The sequence below is a fragment of the Dendrobates tinctorius genome, unplaced genomic scaffold (genome assembly GCF_039654945.1).
Source record: "Dendrobates tinctorius isolate UK_male_01 unplaced genomic scaffold, ASM3965494v1 ptg000032l, whole genome shotgun sequence".
Lineage (NCBI taxonomy): Eukaryota > Metazoa > Chordata > Amphibia > Anura > Dendrobatidae > Dendrobates > Dendrobates tinctorius.
This window is the reverse complement of record NW_027361700.1, coordinates 6,273,202-6,291,202: the sequence shown is the minus strand read 5'-3', so window position 1 is coordinate 6,291,202 and position 18,001 is coordinate 6,273,202. Positions and strand designations below refer to the sequence as shown.

The 18,001-nt window shown below is 42.9% G+C and overlaps 1 long non-coding RNA gene across 1 annotated transcript in view; it reads left to right on the top strand.

Annotated features, from left to right (window-relative positions):
* The first annotated feature begins 5,771 nt into the window (after positions 1–5,771).
* LOC141086673 (uncharacterized) overlaps positions 5,772–18,001 on the top strand; it is a 62,199-nt gene continuing 49,969 nt past the window's right edge. Inside the window, exon 1 of the long non-coding RNA XR_012231632.1 lies at positions 5,772–5,889. This is a non-coding gene — a long non-coding RNA (uncharacterized lncRNA). The remainder of the gene's footprint in view (positions 5,890–18,001) is intronic.

The window sequence follows — 18,001 nt, the reverse complement described above, 5'->3', positions numbered from 1 at the left end:
CTTCCGGGGGTCTCTGCCGGCCTGCCGGGGGGCTGTGCCGGCCTGCCGGGGGGCTGTGTGGACTGCCCGGGGTCTCTGCCGGCCTGCCGGGGGGCTGTGCCGGCCTGCCGGGGGGCTGTGCACCCTGTGGGGGTCTGTACCGGCCTGCCGGGGGGCTGTGCCGGCCTGCCGGGGGGCTGTGCTGATGTCCGGGGGTCTGTGCAAGCATCGTCCGATGGGACTACAAGTCCCATCGGGCGATGCCTGCTACCATGACAGTGATTGACACATTAGCCAATGATGGGACAGTAGTAGTCCCATCATCCGGCTAATGTGTTAAATGTTAAAAAAAAAAAAAAAAAAAAAAAATACTACATACATACTACATGCTACATACATACTACATATATACTACATACATACTACATACATGCTACATACATACTACATGCATGCTACATACATACTACATATATACTACATACATACTACATACATACTGCATGCTACATACATACTACATACATACTACATACATACTACATGCATGCTACATATATACTACATGCTACATACATACCACATACATACTACATGCATGCTACATATATACTACATGCATGCTACATACATACTACATATATACTACATGCATGCTACATACATACTACATGCTACATGCATGCTACATACATACTACATACATGCTACATATATACTACATACATACTACATATATACTACATGCATGCTACATATATACTACATACATACTACATATATACTACATACATGCTACATACATACTACATACATACTACATATATACTACATGCATGCTACATATATACTACATGCTACATACATACCACATACATACTACATACATGCTACATATATACTACATGCATGCTACATACATACTACATATGTACTACATGCATGCTACATACATACTACATGCTACATGCATGCTACATACATACTACATACATACTACATGCTACATACATACCACATATATACTACATACATACAATACATTCATACAATACATACATAGACATACAGTACATATAACATAGAGTAACATACTTACCAATACTTGTCACATTGTTCCCCGAAGCCATTGTCTTTCCGGAATAAATATTAACATAACAAACCACAAAAATACTCACCCACGATCCGAAGCAGTCCACGAGTGTGTCCCACGACGATCTTGGGTAGAGAACTGCAGCATCAGATGATGCTGCCGTTCTCTACGGGCTGCAGGAATCCAATGACGGAAGGTAGGTATCCTTCCGCACTGTATTCCTCCGCCACTTAAAAAAAAAAAAGTCCCTAGTCTCACTTTATGCCATTGCTGTGTGGGAAATTCCCACACAGCAATGGCATAAAGTGAGACTAGGGACTTTTTTTTTTTTTAAGTGGCGGAGGAATACAGTGCGGAAGGATACCTACCTTCCGTCATTGGATTCCTGCAGCCCGTAGAGAACGGCAGCATCAGCTGATGCTGCAGTTCTCTACCCAAGATCGTCGTGGGACACACTCGTGGACTGCTTCGGATCGTGGGTGAGTATTTTTGTGGTTTGTTATGTTAATATTTATTCCGTAGACGACAATGGCTTCGGGGAACAATGTGACAAGTATTGGTAAGTATGTTACTCTATGTTATATGTACTGTATGTCTATGTATGTATTGTATGAATGTATTGTATGTATGTAGTATATATGTGGTATGTATGTAGCATGTAGTATGTATGTAGTATGTATGTAGCATGCATGTAGCATGTAGTATGTATGTAGCATGCATGTAGTATATATGTAGTATGTATGTAGCATGCATGTAGTATATATGTAGCATGTATGTAGTATGTATGTGGTATGTATGTAGCATGTAGTATATATGTAGCATGCATGTAGTATATATGTAGTATGTATGTAGCATGTATGTAGTATATATGTAGTATGTATGTAGTATATATGTAGCATGCATGTAGTATATATGTAGTATGTATGTAGTATATATGTAGCATGCATGTAGTATATATGTAGTATGTATGTAGTATATATGTAGCATGTATGTAGTATGTATGTAGCATGCATGTAGCATGTAGTATGTATGTAGCATGCATGTAGTATATATGTAGTATGTATGTAGCATGCATGTAGTATATATGTAGCATGCATGTAGTATGTATGTGGTATGTATGTAGTATATATGTAGTATGTATGTAGTATATATGTAGCATGTATGTAGTATGTATGTAGCATGCATGTAGCATGTAGTATGTATGTAGCATGCATGTAGTATATATGTAGTATGTATGTAGCATGCATGTAGTATATATGTAGCATGCATGTAGTATATATGTAGTATGTATGTAGTATATATGTAGCATGTATGTAGTATGTATGTAGCATGCATGTAGCATGTAGTATGTATGTAGCATGCATGTAGTATATATGTAGTATGTATGTAGCATGCATGTAGTATATATGTAGCATGCATGTAGTATATATGTAGTATGTATGTAGTATATATGTAGCATGTATGTAGTATGTATGTAGCATGCATGTAGCATGTAGTATGTATGTAGCATGCATGTAGTATATATGTAGTATGTATGTAGCATGCATGTAGTATATATGTAGTATGTATGTAGCATGCATGTAGTATATATGTAGCATGCATGTAGTATATATGTAGTATGTATGTTGCATGTAGTATGAATGTAGCATGTATGTAGTATGTAGTATGAATGTAGCATGTATGTAGTATGTAGTATGAATGTAGCATGTAATTTTTTTTTTTTTTTTTTTTTTTTACATTTAACACATTAGCCGGATGATGGGACTACTACTGTCCCATCATTGGCTAATGTGTCAATCACTGTCATGGTAGCAGGCATCGCCCGATGGGACTTGTAGTCCCATCGGACGATGCCTGCACAGACCCCCGGAGCCTGCACAGACCACCGGCAGGCCGGCACAGCCCCCCGGCAGGCCGGCACAGCCCCCCGGCAGGCCGGCACAGCCCCCCGGAGCCTGCACAGACCACCGGCAGGCCGGCACAGACCACCGGAGCCTGCACAGACCCCCTGGCAGGCCGGCACAGCCCCCCGGCAGGCCGGCACAGCCCCCCGGAGCCTGCACAGACCACCGGCAGGCCGGCACAGACCACCGGAGCCTGCACAGACCCCCTGGCAGGCCGGCACAGCCCCCCGAAAGGCCCGTACAGACCCCAGAGAGGCTGTACAAGGGCAGGAAAGGGTTTTTCTTATTCCGATACCGGAAGTCCCATAGACTTGAATGGGACTTCCGGTATCGGAATCGGCGATACCGATACTTTTTTTAAAGATCGGCCGATACCATCCGATACGATACTTTGAAGTATCGGATGGTATCGCTCAACTCTAGTCCTGACAGGACAGCGGTATTAATTATGGGAAATCATATTAATACCTCATCTTGACTGGTGTGTTGCGGCCAGGGATATTTGTTAGGTTGCTGAGTTTGTGTCTGGACTAGACATATGAGCTGTTATTTTCATGTAATGTGTACAATGCTTATAATGTTCTGGGTTGTTATTGTTGTGGTGGCCCCAGGTTTGTGTGTGTAAGATTTAATAAAAGGCTGCTGTGGCCATTTAACCCAAGTTGAGGACACTCGTGTGTGTATGTACACTGGGTCGGTAAAAGAGAAGGATGGGCGAGAATTGAACAACTAAATTCCTCTTAAATTGTCAAGTTCTTGTTATGATTTTCTCCCCACTAGCTACATTATGCTATCATGTGACTGCAGATTTGTGCACCTATATCTCTATATGTTAAATGAATTGCGTACATGATGCAGGTAGCAGGGAGAAGGTGCAGGGGTGAAACAGAAATAATGTGAGGAGGACTTCCTACCCACCTTGAATAAGGTCGGCTAAGGGTCCCGTTACACTAAACGATGCACCAGCGATCCTGACAACGATATGACCTTGTCAGTGTAGGTGGGGTAACCGACGGGGGGTGGTCTGCTTCTTGCCGCAGACAGACACGAGACGGAGACAGAATTTGTGTTCAACAGGTCCGTTTTTATTGGCTGTCCTCCTGACGACCACAGCAATACACCACAGCAGCTTCACCTCAGGAGCTTCTTTCCTGTCCTTTTCTCCTCAGCAGATCTTCCTATCTCCTGCGCTCCTCTCACTGACTGATCCTTCCAGAACCTTCTCTCAACCTTTTATATCCTTCTCGTTCTGGTAACCCCGCCCACCATGACTTGACAGTTTCTTTAGCCAATGGCTGATGTTTAGTCCTATCCTCACACTCTCCACTGCCCTCTTGTGGTCAAACTCCAATATTACACTCTCTCTATCTCCAGCTGTTTCCCATTTTTCACTATAACAGTCCACCTACAATACACTACACCTTTGCCCTCCTACTACAGAGAGGTCCACACGTCAGTCCACCTTCCCGACATCAGGATCGCTGGTGTGTCACTACATGATCGCTGGTGAGCTGTCAAACAGGCAGATTTCACCAGCGATCAGGACCAGCGAGGACGCTGGTATCCAAGGTAAATATCAGGCAACTAAGCGAGCACGTCGCTTAGTTACCCGCTGTGTACCTTGGATACCTGCGTGCTGGCGCTGGGAGCTGGTATCCAAGGTAAATATCGGGTAACTAAGCGCGCGCGTTAGTTACCTGCTGTGTACCTTGGATACCAGCTCCCAGAGCGAACACGCAGCGCGCTTATTTACCCGATATTTACCTTGAATACCAGCTCCCAGCGTCTGCTTACAGCACTGGGAGCTTGCTGATCGTTGCTCTCCCGCTGCCACACGCAGCGATGCGTGCTGGCCAGCGAGAGGCCAACGATCAAAAAATGGCGCAGGACATTAGAGCACGATCAGCGATACCCGGCGGGGGGGTCGCTGATGCGTGCCACACACAGCGAGATTGCTGTTGCATCACAAAATCAGCGATCTCGCTGTGTGTGAAGGGGCCTTTAGAGGCGGAGGCTAGCAATGGCCAGGTTACGTAATACTGTGACTTCTTGCAATAGGTTTCCTGCTGTGTTGAACATCCAGTACTATGTTAAGAGAATAGAAACTGCTAAAATCATTCAGAATTTTAAATAGATGTAAATTATTAAGTTTTTTTTTTTTATAACAATTGCTGCCACATTTATTCCCTAGAACGTCTCTTCAAAGTAGAAAGATATCCCATTAGGATTCATATTTTTTGATAAAAATGTAAAATATATGTTAAAAATGTAAAACTGAGGGAGAATTTTTGACAACAGCCAGTGTATATAGAGTAAATTCTGATACCAAATATGGTGTATTGAACCCATTTGATCCCATCTGATAGCGTTGAGCCTCCTCCTATGGGGCACAGGTTAGCCATTTTATCTAATCCACCTGACTTGTACACTACTTATAATATTTTGGCCCATCCAGATGATGAAATAAAATGTCACTTGGTCAGTTCTAATGATGCAGAGGTCACTGCATTTATGCAATGAACCAGAAAATAAGTGGAAATCAAAAGCAGAACATTTCGTATGGGATGTAAAGGTTAAAGGCTCTTATACTATGATGGAATTTATCTGTCAGACTTACAGCCAGTCGGTTAATGCACAAACAAGCAAAATGCTGTTCGATAAAAAGCTCATCAAGCCGTGCGTGCTTCATTTAAGTGCGTGGCACATTCTCTCAAAACACACACTCCAAATTAATCAAGAGCAAATATATAACAGGGGTTATTCAATTAACTATCAAGTGTCAAGGAGAGCAATTACTGGAGTCTGGCGGCATTTTATCAGTCGAGTTCTCAGGGGAAATTTCCCATATTATAGGTAAAAGGCATGAAACAAATGAGAAAGGACTTAAGTGGAACAATATCCAAATCAGGGCAGGTATATCTCACAAACTCAAGCCTATCTTCTTTATCTTGTCTTCTGACAATTGGATTGTGTTCACACGCAGCATAAATTGTGGGGGTTTTTTTACTGCTGCTTTTTATCTTATTTTCTACAGGAGTATCCACACCAAAATATGCAAAAACAGTCTTCTCTGATTAGTGCATTTATGCAATTTCCTCTTTATTTGATGCGCTCTGGTGCATATTTTAAAGTGTTTTTAGTTTATTTTTTGTTTTTAATATCAAAAAGCTTTGGTTCTGTACTTAAAATACAACTGCATTTTTTATACTTATTCAGGCTCCACATAGAAGCATATAGAGGAAAAAAAAATGCAAACAAATGTCCAACAGCGACTTTAAGGCTATGTACCCACGTATGCAGAAAAAAAGCGGACTCCTTCCCAGGAAAAACGCGCGTTTTTGTGCTTTTTTATGCGTTTTTTACAGGAACATCCTGCTGCTCATAGAATATAGTTAGAAATATGGATTTTTGCGCAAAATTAATGAGCGTGCTGCGTTTTTTACCGCGATGTGTTTTTTTTGGGGAAAAAAACACATCAACGTGCACAAAAAGTGCGGAATTCATTAAAATGAATGGAATGCTTCTTGTTAGTGTTTTTTAAGCATTTCTGCCGGAAAAAAACGCTTACTTGGGTACACAGCCTAAACGTGCAGATTTTTTTGCATACTAAAAAAAGCCGCAGTAAAAACTTAGCATTTACTCTATGTGGGAACATGGCCTCAATGTGACTTGATGGCTTTCACAATAACATTAAGGCTATGTTCACACATTGTGTGTGTGGGGGGGGGGGTTCACAAGTTTCCAAAAACTCTGGTAAAATTGACAAGTACTTACCACTTTTTTGGAAAATCTCTTTGTCTAATCACTTTTTAAATATTAGAATAAAGGTCACTGTTTTAAGGATTACTTTATGCTGCCTTGGATTTTTCTGAATTTCTACACCCTATGGACCTGGTGGGAGGCCCCACTGCGCAAGCACAATTTTATCAATGGTGCATGGGAATAACCTTCGACTATAAGCTAGTTTGACCTGGCAATTATAAGCCACAACTCAGTAGTACTAAATTACATCTAGAGACCATTGCTCATCAAAAGTGTGCTTCTGGCCAACATCAGGCTGATGTGCATCAGCATAGCCATTTTCATCTCTACTGGAAGCGTAGTTTCACATGAATGGAGCCTTGATGTGATTATCGGGGTCTATGATGATCTAAGTTTAGCTCAGTAAAATCGCATTGGTCAGCAGCTTGTTACAGCCATAGTCAGTGTCTGAAATCTTCCTTAGGCTAGCTAGCTAGATTCATGACACAAGCTATTTTTTAATGGATTCTCATGGCATGTTCCAAGCATTGCTTCAGGGGGAGAATACAACACCTCAGGCAATCACTATATGAGATCACATGGAGCGCTTACTGACTTGTGCAATGCCATACGGTTCCCTGCACAAGACATTGCCATGCCATTTAGACGTCTATGTAATTTTGCATATGAAAAAAAAAATTCCATTTTTTTTTATCAGTGTGGCAAATCACATTTTCATCCATTTTTGCACTTTGCGTCCCTTTTTCCTATCAGTGTGGCATACATTTTTCTAATGTCTAGCAAAAATAATGTTCTCCTACCCATTAGGCCTGGTTCACATGTCCATTTTTCTGTTCTGTGCCATTTATCATTTCTACTGATGGATCTCAGACCTCTTACAAATATATATTCTTCTATCAGGGCCAGCTCCAGATTTTTATGAGCCCCGGGTAAAAGAAGCTCAGTGGGCCCCTTAACACATACCACGATTCTTAATGCACAGATAAGAAATATAGATATAGTACAATGCCAAAGATTTCACTTACCCTACTTCTTACATACATGAGTGCTATCTATTGCAAATTCTACAATATCTCAGAAACCGGTGACTCCTCGCAGCGCACACATGCGTGCCCTGGGGGGGATTCAAAACAGAGTCACACACAGTGACTGAATACTTTTCATTTTAGACCAGACAGTATAGTCTACCATACAGTATTATGGGCACCACATAGCCCTCCATACAGTATTATGGGCACCATGTAGTCCTTCATACAGTATTATGGTTACCATATATTGTTTCATACAGTATAATAGGTCCCATATATAGCTCCATAGAGTGTATTGACCCCATATAATGCTCCATACAGTATAATGGGCCTCGTATAATGCTCCATACAGTATAATGGGCCCCATATATTTCTCTATACAGCATAATCACCCTATATAATGCTCCATACAGTATAATGTGCCCCATATATTGTTCCATACAGTATAATGTCCCCATATAGTGCTCCATACAGTATAATGGGTGCCATATATTACTCCATACAGTATATAATGGCCCCATATAATGCTCCATACAGTATAATGGCCCCATATAATGCTCCATACAGTATAATGGCCTCATATAATGCTCTATACAGTATAATGGCCCCATATATTGAGAGACTGAGCAAAGTGGAATGGGGAGATGAGGTTATTGGGGGGGCCCATTTGGTGCCCATGTCCCCAATGGCAAAGGGCCATGGCCCTTGCCTGGGTGTGTCGGGTGGTGACACTGGCCAATGCAAGTCAATGGCTCCATGAAAAACAGCATACAGTTGTCGCCCATGTGTTGCTTAATGGGTATTAAAAGCTACGATTTTTTTTTTTAAATAAGAAAATTTGATGCAACAAGGGTTGTAAAAACTGACACATTGGCTTCTTTCGGGGGCGACGTGCATTGGGGTGAGGGGACACCTGGAGACCTAGCGCCCCAGGTAGATATAATACTTAGCTCCTTCTTGCACCTCCTTCTTTTCAATTTGTTACATCCACGGACTGACTTCATGGTCCATAGTAACAGAGCTTATTCATCTGATATTACCTCAGTGTGGTGGCCTGTTAGCACCTTCAGGGCTTTGCCAGCATTTGTATGGTACACTTAATTTATGCAGCATATTGGTGGGATCTATTGTGTTGTTTTCAGCCACTGTGCTAGGGGATTATTCTATTTAAGAGCCCTATATTGTCTATAATAATTGTTACTCAGGATCCCCATTTGCTTATGTGTATTTACTTATATTGTGCTACATTGTATGACGTCATAGCCTATTATAATCAATTGATCTGGTGTCCCCTGTCATGGCTATCTTGCTGTTATTTCACTTTGTTTTTAGAATTTTTTCAATAAAATATATACCTTTTAAATACATTTCATAGTAGGATCTCTTCTTATGCCCTTCATTTTTTCATGAGGGACTAGTTGTATATTTATGGTTGAAGTGCCCTATTAACCTCTTGGACTATTTGTTGTTATATACTTGACATGATTGAAATACTTAAGTGCGAATTACATATGTTCTTGATGCTTTTCCACAGCGGGAAGGTATTTAAAAAACGCGCATTTTATACCTGCAGAATTTTCACCCCTAATGCAAGTTTATGGGGAAAATCTGCACAGAAAACTCAGAATACCCGCAAGAGAAATTGACATATTGCGGATTTGAAAAATGCACCACAGGTCAGATTACGCTAAGTAAAAAAAGCACAGTGGACCTGAGATTTCTATAAATCCCATCCACTTTGCAGGAACTGTAAGTAGCAATGTTTTTGATGCAGCAAAAATACACAGCGTCAAAAACGCACCAAAAACTCATGATCGGCACAGTGTTACAATCCAAGAAAAAAAGGACATATGAACATTCCCATAGACTATGATGGGTACATGTTTTATCCATAAAAAAAATGTTTGGACTTACGGCTTCATATTTACCCATGATGGTGTAAGAAGATGAGTCGAGACGGAGTCAGTGGTGTGTGGTGCCCTTTGAGGCCGGAACTATTGGGGCTTTCACCACTGTTGGCGGGGGAGGTTTCCTCTGAAAGGGAGAGACCTTTCTGTCAGACAGCAGGGGGTATATAGGGAGACCTGAGCACGGGTACAGACCAGACTTGGCTGGATGGTGACAGGAGACTGTTGACTCCCTCTTTGCTGCTTGCGCTGACAACTCCACTTTTCCCATACCTCAGTGTGCTGACCTTAAGACTTGTCGTGACACTATTGAGTTACCATCTGTTCCCGCACTGTTCAATACCCCTGTTTTACCTGAGATACAAGACAGACTGCTTAAAGACTACTCCGAAAGACCGTGGGCTGTTGCGGCCTGTACATGTGCGCATGACCCGTGTCCGGCGCCATTTCTGAGGAATCCACATAAAGGACTGTTTCTACGTTCCGGTGCACCCAAGTCAAGCAGAACTGAATCCATCAGCACTGTCGGGCGGCAGTGCTACTCGTATCTCCGTAGCAGAACCAGAGACTTTGTACATCAGTTGAGACGCCGGAGGGAGATTTTCCAGCCTTGCCCCTGCCAGAACTACAACCGATAAGTTGTCTTGTTTTGTATATTCTTTTTCTGATTGTCTTTTCCTCCCTGCATTGAGTACTACTTGTTATTGCTTGTTCAGTAAATCCTTGTTCACCCCTTCTCTGTCTCCGGTTACTCACTGCATCCCACGAACTGTTTATCCTTTACAATTCTGTCCCCACAGTAAGTCCAGGCATTGCGATCCATATATGGAGCGGGAAATACGCCTGTTTGAGCCTGGCCTAAGATTCATTTCACATCTGCATTAGGAATTTCATATTTTTGTTCCATTATAAGTAGAGATGAGCGACTTTTCCTTTTTTTCGGGTCGAGTCGGGTTTCATGAAACCCGACTTTCTCAAAAGTCGGGTCAAACGAAATCGGCCGACTATAGGGAAAAGTCGGAGGCCGACTGAAACACGAAACCCAATGCAAGTCAATGGTGAAGCAAAGTCGGCAGGGAGTGGAGGACAGTAAACACACCTACAGTGCCCATTTCAATGCCAAAAACATCAATTCTTATTACTGAAGCTTGTCAACCTTAATTTACTTCATAATAATAGTTATGCATTGAAAACAGGGGGTTATTAGGCTAAAGTTGTGGGGGGGTAGGGCTGGCTCCAGGTTTTCGTGTGCCCTGGGCCAAAGAGTGTCAGTGCGCTCCTTTAGCACATACCACAACTCATGATGCTCCAATACGGCACAGAAATATAGGTATAGTACAATGACAAATACTTCACTGCTTACATGACATGACTGATCTATTTTAAATTGTACAATAGCTCAAAAAAAGGACAGTATATTACTCCATACAGTATTATGGCCACCACATTGTGCGCCATACAGAATAATGAGCCCCATATATTTCTCCATATAGAATTGGCCACATATAATGTTCCATACAGTATATGATGAGCTCCACATAATGCTACAGTATATGATGGTCCCCATGGACGATGCTCCAGTGTGTTATGGGCCCAAATAATGCTCCACATATAATGGGCTCCATTTCTAATTCTCGAGTGTATAATGGGCCCCGTAAATGCTGCTCCAGTGTCTGATGTCCCCAATCTGGAATGCTCCAGTATTTGATGGGCCTTATGGATGATGGTCCAGTGTATGATGGGCCCTAATAATGCTCAATATATAATGGGCTCCATTTGTAATGCTCCAGTGTATAAAGGGCCCCGTAAATGCTGCTCCAGTGTCTGATGTCCCACATTTGCAATGCTCCAGTATATGATGGGCCCCATTTTTAATTAACCCAGGCATGGTATGTGAAAAGAGCTCCATGTAGTAATCTGAAGTGTGTGCTGCCGCATCCTTCACTTTTGGTGTGCGTGAAGGACACAAGGAAAGTGGTTGCTCCTGACCAGAAGCCTGCACTTACGATTCAGTGCTTGCATTTTTTTAAACTTCAGAAGAGGAGGAGATAGAGCTGGAGGCTGTTTCAGCAATATTAGCCAAAAACAGTTCCTGATGCTCCGGCTTTAAAAGCAGTCTACCTACTCCCAGAAAATGGAGTCTTACAGGCCTTCCAGAGCTACACCATGATGCAGGCTCAACACCTCCTGCCTTAGCTGCTATTGTGTTTTTGGCACTACCAGCAGATGCACCACCACCACCATCAGTACCAGGTGGCCCCCCATGCCCACATCCTCTTCAACCATACTTCCTCATGTTTTAGAAAATTGACCAAAAATACCAGCAGATATATGGTACTGTATCAGAAGCGTACAGCTCTATACAGTCTAGGGATAACAGTAAATCTCCGTATATATTTCATAAGTCATACACAGACGCTCACAGGCTCAGTATGGACTACCTAATAAAATAAAAGGTGAAAAAGGGTACAGTATCACCAGATACAAGGTGTATATATAGTATAGTGTAAACATTCTGAATCTCCGTATACATTTCAGGAGGCAGACACAAACGCTCTCAGGCCCAGTATGGATTACACAAGAATATGAAAAGCTGTAAATGAGTAATGTAACACAAGCGTACAGCTGTATACAGTGTTGGCCAAATTTAAAATCTCGGTATATATTTCCGGAGTCACCCTCAGACGCTCACTCAGTCTGGGTTTGACCATAAAAAAAATGTTGTAAAAAAGGTACTGGATAACAAAATAGCAAGTATATATATTATAGGGTACAATTGAAATCTCCGTATACATAGTCCCGTAGTCAGTCTCAGACGCTCACTCAGTATGGATTTGACCGTAATACTAAATGTCGAACAAAGGTACTGTATAACAAGACACAAGCTGTATCGAGTATAGGGTAAAAATTGGTATCTCCAGTTCACCATATATATAGAAGGCGTAAACCACACACGCTCACTCACTATGGATGATACCGTAATACAAAATTTGGAACCAAGGTACTGTATCAGCACATACCAGGTGTATCCAGTCTATGGGTAATTGTAAATTTCCATCTATACTTCCAGAGTCAGACACTCACAGGCTCAGTATGTATTACACCAGAATTTAACAAGTAGAAAATGGGAAAGGCAGTCGAAGCGTACAACAGTATACAGTGTTGTGGTACTTTTAAATCTTCGTATATATTTCAATCTCAGTAAGCCAGCCCAGACTCTCCGCTACTGGAAACTACATGGTTACAAGTACAGACGGAAAGTCAAGTGTCAGCAGAAATTTGGGAATTACTCATCGCGGGAAAACCTCCCGGTAGATGTTGCAGAGGCGATGCAGACCCTCAATTACTGTGTCTGTGGAGACAGCGAAAACGGTTCTTTGTGAAGAAAGGATTGCTTTATCGCAGTAGCGTGGATCACATCACCGTTACTCGTCTCCATCCAATTGTGATCACAGGGAGAGATGTAGACATGGTCCTCACTGCCTATCGATGTCTCTGGACATTTTGGAGTGCCAAAGACAGAAGTCACAGGCCGTAGGCGATTATATTGGATTGGCATGAGAGGAGACATTGAAAAATGGTGGCAAGAATGTCACACGTCTGTAACTATCATAACTGTGAAAGGTGATCATAAAGCACCACTGCATCCGCTTGTAGAATTATAGAATTATAGAATCGTAGAGTTGGAAGGGACCTCCTGGGCCATCTGGTCCAACCCCCTGCTCAAAGCAGGATTCGCTAAATCATCCCAGTCAGATGTCTGTGCAGCCTCTGTTTGAAGACATCCATTGAAGGAGAACTCACCACTTCTCGTGGCAGCTTGTTCCACTCATTGATCACTCTAACTGTCAAAAAGTTTTTTCTAATATCTAATCTGTGTCTCCTCCCATTCAGTTTCATCCCATTGCTTCTAGTCTTTCCTTGTGCAAATGAGAATAAAGTTGATCCTTCTACAATGTGACAGCCCTTTAGATATTTGTAGACAGCTATTAAGTCTCCTCTCAGTCTTCTCTTTTGCAAACTAAACAATCCCAAATCCTGCAACCTTTCCTCATAAGACAGGGTTTGCAGACCGGTCACCATTCTGGTTGCTCTTTTCTGAACTTGCTCCAGTTTGTTGATGTCTTTTTTAAAATGTGGTGCCCAAAACTGGACACAATATTCCAGATGAGGTCTGACCAAAGAGGAGTAGAGGGAAATAATGACTTCACGTGATCTAGACTGTATGCTTCTGTTAATATATCCTAGAATTGCATTTGCTTTTTTTGCTGCTGCATCACACTGTTGACTCATATTCAGTCTGTGATCTATTAGTATACCCAAGTCTTTTTCACATGTGCTGTTGCTTAGGCCTATTCCTCCCATTCTGTATATGCTTTTTTCATTTTTATTGCCCAAATGTAGTACTTTGCATTTTTCCCTGTTAAAAACCATTCTGTTAGTTGCTGCGCACTTCTCCAGTTTATTTATATCTTTTTGAATCCTCTCTCTCTTCTCTAGTATTAGCTATCCCTCCTAGCTTTGTGTCATCAGCAAATTTAATGAGTTTACCCTCAATTCCTTCATCTAAATCGTTGATAAAGATGTTGAACAATACAGGGCCCAGGACAGAGCCCTGTGGTACCCCACTTGAGACCTTCTTCCAACTGGATGTGCAGCCATTTATGACCACTCTTTGGGTCCGATCACTGAGCCAGTTATGAATCCACCTAACAGTTGCCTTGTCCATTCCATACTTAGTCATTTTTTCAATAAGGATTGTATGAGATACTTTGTCAAATGCTTTGCTGAAGTCAAGATATACTATATCTACAGCATTTCCTTGATCCACCCAATCAGTGATTCCGTCATAGAAGGAAATTAAGTTAGTCTGACATGACTTACTAGTTACAAACCCATGCTGACTCTGTTTAATCACTTCATTCTTATCCAGGTACTGACATACATGTTGTTTAATAATTTGTTCAAAGATCTTTCCTGGCATAGAAGTCAGACTCACCGGCCTATAGTTGCCTGGGTCCACCTTCTTCCCCTTTTTGAAGATAGGAACAATATTTGCTCTTCTCCAGTCTTCTGGGACTTCTCCTGTTCTCCAAGAATTTTCAAAGATTATGGAGAGGGGTTCAAAAATTTCTTCTGCTATCTCCTTCAGTACTCTGGGGTGTAATTCATCTGGACCTGGAGACTTGAATTCATTTAGGTTAGCTAAGTGTTTCCTCACTATCTTTCTGTTTATAGATATCCTGGATTCTTCTATTCCCTTAATAGGACAGTGAAGAACAGTTGATGTCACATTTCCTTTCTGAGAGAAAACAGATGCAAAATAGGAATTTAAAAGTTCGGCCTTCTCAACATCCTGTCTTACCATTTCATCATTTTCATCCTGTAAAAATTCTATAGCATCTTTGACTTTTCTTTTACTTTTGACATATCCCCAAAATCCTTTATTATTGCTTTTGACATCTCTTGCAAGCCTCAATTCATTGTCAGCTTTAGATAATCTGATTTGTGCCCTGCAGGTTCTGCAGACAGCATTATATTCTTCTTTAGATATGCCTCCCTCTTTCCATTTTATAAACATTTTTTTTCTTCCTTTTTAGCATGTGCTTAAGTTCTTTGTTCATCCATCCTGGCTTCCTTAAATGCTTCCTATTCTTCCCTCTTTTCGGAATTGTTAACAATTGTGCTTTGAGAATTTCATTTTTTCAAGATTTTCCATCCTTCCTGGACATTTTTGTCTTTAAGGATATCCAGCCATTGGATCCCTCCAATTCTCTTTCTGAATCCCTTAAAACCTGCCTTTCTGAAATCTAACCTTGACGTCTGAGTCTTCACAGGTCTTCCTCCTCTAGTTATCCAAAATTCTAAAATAGCATGGTCGCTACCTCCTAGGGTCCCAGCCACTTTTACCTCCTCAACCATTTCCTCCCTGATTGTAAGTTGACGTCCATTACAAATGGTAGCCATTGATCATCTGAAGGTAGAGGCCAGCAGGACAGGGCATAGCTACATCTTAACCATCATCGATCAATACACCAAATTTCTAGTGGCCGTCCCTGTGAAGGATTTAACTGCCCAGACTGCACAGCGGTGGAGCAGGGAGAAGTATTGCAACTTGCAAGTGCTGTGGCCATGACCAAGCAGGGGGGGCACACTCATGGTCGACGGTACTGGCACATGGTTCCTCATAGTACGCTGGTGTGTCTGACGGCAAGTGGGTCCCCCCACCATCAGAGACACTGTATTGTACTATGAGGGGCCCTGTGCCAGTGCCGTCGGCCATCTGTGGGCCCATCCACCTGTTCAGAGCAACGGCATTTGCCCAGGTGCGCCAGGTGTTGACCCCAGCCATTGGGGGGGCAGCCCTCTTAGGGAGGTTTAAAAAATGGCATATGTTGATGTGTTGGTTGGGCATTCAGCTGCTGCAAAGGGCGGAATTGGGCAAGTCCGAGGAAGAGGAGGACAAAAGCGAGGCAGTTTTCTGGCAACCTATGTGTCATCAGGGGAAATCCTTTGCAACCCATGCATGGTTCATTTTAATGAAGGTTAGATAATCAACATTTTGGGTAGACAGACGGGTCCTTTTTTCTGTCAGGATTGATCCAGCAGCACTGAAGACTCTTTTAGATAACACACTAGCAGCAGGGCACGCGAGCTCCTGTAAGGCATATTGTGCCAATTCAGGCCAGGTGTCCAGTTTAGAGGCCCAATAGTCAAAGGGGAAAGACTTGTGAGGGAGAACTTTGATATGGGAGGAGAATTAGTTTGTAGCCATAGTTGACAACTGCTGTCTCCTGTCACTTTTAATCGATGCAGTATTAGCAATCGTGTGAGCGGTACTTGAGAAATCATTCCACAACATGGTCATTAAACCCCTGTCTCCAAGGCCACTTCGGCTGTGTGCACCACGAACACCTCTTCCATTGTGCCCACTATGGCTCATGGGAGAAAAAGCACTGCTGCTGTGTGCTGGGAAAGCCTCAAACAACCTGTTTACCAGAGTTGCTTGTTTGTTAGCCAATATTATCTCAAGGTTCTCCTGTGGCATGATGTTGTATAATTTGCCTTTGTAGCGTGGATCGAGGATGCTGGCCAGCCAGTAGTCATCTCTCATCATTTTGGCAATGCAGGGGTTCCTTTTTAGGATCCGCAAGACATAATCGCGCATGTGGGCCAATGTTCCAGGTCTCAATGATGCACTGCCAGTGGTGGGTGGAGGAGCACTTTCTGGCAAATCCACATCCCTACAGTCACACACAAACACTGTACATGACCTTTGAACGCCAACATTTTCTCTTGCCCCCTGAGAAGCATCCTCCTGCCCAAAATAATCATCCCCCTCATCCTCCTCCTCTTCCTCTTCTTCCTCCCCCTCATCCAGGACAGTTCCCTGACCAGACAATGGCTGACTGTCATCAAGACTTCCCTCCTCCTCCTCCGCTGCAGACGCCTGATCCTTAATGTGCATCAAACTTTGCATGAGCAGACGCATAAGTGGGATGCTCATGCTTATTATGGCGTCGTCTGCGCTTACCAGCCGTGTGCATTCCTCAAAACACTGAAGGACTTTACAGAGGTCTTTCAGCTTCGACCACTGCACACCCGACAATTCCATGTCTTCCCTCAAACTGCCTGCCCGTGTATCCTCCGACAAATGCATTACAGCCTGCCTCTGTTCGCACAGCCTCTCAACCATGTGCAGGGTGGAGTTCCACCTTGTTGCAACGTCTATGATTAGGCGGTGCTTGGGGAGGTGGAGCAATCGCTGCAGCTTCTGCATACGACTGGAGTGTACGGCCGAGCGACAGATGTGTGAGCACAGTCTTCGCACCTTATGGAGCAGGGATGTTAACTCCGGATAATTATTATGGAAGCACTGCACCACCAGGTTCAAAGTGTGAGCCAGGCAAGGTATGTGTGTGAGTTTTGCACGGGCTATGGCTGCCACAAAATTACGGTCGTTATCACTGACTACCTTGCCTGCCTCAAGATGTAGACTGCCCAGCCATGACTCTGTTTGTCGCTGCAAGGAGTCGGCCAGTACCTCCGCGGTGTGTCTGTTGTCGCCCAAAGACATCATCTTTAACACAGCCTGCTGACGCTTACCACTAGCTGTTCCATAGTAGGACACCTCATGTTCTACACTGCCAGCTGCGGATGGAGTGCTCCTGCGACTGCGCTCTGTGGACTAGCTTTCGCTGATAGAGGAGGAGGATCGAAAGCCTACAGCCAACTGTTTCCTATACCGTGGGCTAGGCAGCACTGATCCACCGCCGCTGTCCCCAGTGGAGCCTGCATCCACCACATTAACCCAGTGCACAGTGATGG